Here is a 2,604-nt window from a genome sequence, read left to right on the forward strand (position 1 = left end):
ATTTTTGAATTAAATTGAAATCAAGAAGCAGTCCAGAACATGTCTGCAGTGAACAAAATTTCAATATAGAGTATTTACCATTTAATGGCTCAGACAGAGAGAGGATGCAAAACCCCTGGTCTTAGTTAGCTGATGGCTGAACCCCATGACGCTGACTGACCTTGGGCTGCAAGGCCCAGATTGAGTTCCCCAACTTTCTGAATGGTTGAACTCCACAATGTTCTATTACAGGTTTCCCACACCCTTTCTTTAAAGATGTTCGAAGTTGGGAACTCAGAAAAATACCTTTGATGACCACCTCTGCCTCTGCAGAGTGGGTCCAAAGACTGTCAGTCAGGAGGTCTGAGAGTCAGGAGGTCTGAGAGTGCTTTCAGGGGGGCACTTATGGGGGTTCAGGAGTGCCTGCACTGCTACCTTCTGGGCACTTGAATGATGGCGGCTGGGGCGGGAGCAGGCGTGGCTCTCAGCAATATAACTTTTATTATAATACTTTTCTAAAAAAATTTAAATATTCACCATGTTTTTTTCTTAATCACACCTCATATATTTTTAGGAGTGCATATGAACACTCTGCTGATAAGAGGTAGGCTTGAGGCTTATTTTATGTGTCAACTTCACTGGGCTAAAGAATGCCTAGATGGCATGTAAAGCATGATTTCTGGGTGTGTCTGTGAGGCTAATTCTGGACCTGATTAGCACTTGAGTCAGCAAACCAAAACATCCACTGTCACCAATGTCCAATGTGTACAGGGTCCAGACAGAACAAAAAGGTAGAGGAATGCCAAATTTCTATTCCCTTTTGAGCTGGGACATCTATTTTCTCTTGTCTTCTGAGGTATTTGAAAACCTTACACCAATTACACTGCTGACTTTCAGGGTTCTCCAACAGACAGACCACTTGCTGTGGAACTTCTTGGCCTCCAAGGTTGAGTGAACCAATTCCTATAATAAAGCTTATCTTCTGTCTCTTTATTTCTTATTTTTACTATTTCTCTGAAGAACTGTGATGAACACATATGTGTGTATATGTGTACTCATTCTTTTAAAACTATTTTGAATCTATGACTCTCTTACTCTTCTGCATCCCCACTACTAGTTAATAGAGAGAAGAAACTGCTAACATTCCAGCCCAGGGAACAAGAAGTCTGAGCCAGGAACTTAGAGTTCTGCTACTCAAAGTGAGATCTGAGTGCTGTGGCCCTGGGTTCAGCTGGGAGCTGATCAGAGTCTCAGCCCTTATGGGATTGGCCCTCTGGGGTAGTGATCAGTCCCTGATAAAAACACTTGGCCTTTTAGCAGCTTCCTCTTCAACTGCCTCTCTCTTTTATCTTGGGGCACTCTGGTCAATGGGCCTTCAGGGATGAAATTTATCACTGTCCTTTCCCTGGCTTACTCAGCCTCATCCTATTACCAGGGTTCTCGGCTGTGCTGTGGTGTCCTTCTAGAGATTCTTTCTAGGTTCTTGTTGTCCTGAACAACAACAGCAACAAAAAACGGTATAGGAAACAAGGTAGCGAGGCTTTACATGTATTTATTGAATGTATTAAAGATAAGAAAAGAAAGGAAAAAGAAACATACTCTGCAGAGTGAGTGTGGACCAATTAAAGTAGAAAAATAAATATGCTCTGAAGAGTGCAAAGTGGGCCACTGAAAAAGAAAGGAGGTAGTGACCACAAACGCAATAGACGCTGTCTTTTATAGTCCCCATTCTGACATCAGATCTAGGCTGTCCTATCAGAAACCTGCTTGATGGGTGATACCAGAGATTGGAAGATAGCATTCTCTGATTGGTCCCAGATGCAGGGCCTGTGTGTCCTGGATCTCCATGATTGATAGGTCATGCCCACTTAGCCAGCTGCTCTGCCACACCCTAATCTCCTGACACAACTCCACAGTCCTCTCAGAGGTCTGGCAAGATATGGCTTAGTTTATGGTCACTTGACAACTGCAACATATACCTAATAGTTCCCAGAAACAGAGATTCCCTCTGGCAAGACCCAAAGCCTGCCTAAACTATGTCAGGACCTCAGAAAGATTGGTAAACCATTTCTGAGAGCCTTCACCTACCTGATTACTAATGGCTCTGCTGGATGCCATTTTAGTATCCTAAGCATGGTGTGGGGCAGCCTGTACGTCTGCCTCTCCTCGGCACCAAAGTTGCTCAGAAGGCAGGACTGATGGACTCCCATGTGACCCTTGATTACACTCAAATAACTTCTGTCAAAGCCCAAGAGCAGAAACCAGAAGACACCAGCAGAAAGCCTCCTCTTCACTTCTCTGCTATCTATTGCAATTGTCCAATCCTGGATATCACAGGAAACAGAGGGTCTCTCTCAGATGTACAAGAAGTATACTAGACAAGCATATCCATCAGGGCATTACACTTAGCATGGAGCCTCACACAAGCCAATGTTTGCTGCCCACTGTACAACAGGCCCACTGCTTCCCTTGCCTCTTATTTTCTCATATTTGTAACATGAAGCACAATAATAATGATGAACCCCACATTACAAGCTGTGGTGGAAATCAACTGACACAGTGAAGGTCAGAGCATTCTGTATGCTATGGACTCATGCCTCTTCTGCCTAGTGCTTCTACGTTAGA

This window comes from Fukomys damarensis, unplaced genomic scaffold, assembly GCF_012274545.1.
Source record: "Fukomys damarensis isolate Sample0158 unplaced genomic scaffold, DMR_v1.0_HiC HiC_scaffold_14, whole genome shotgun sequence".
Lineage (NCBI taxonomy): Eukaryota > Metazoa > Chordata > Mammalia > Rodentia > Bathyergidae > Fukomys > Fukomys damarensis.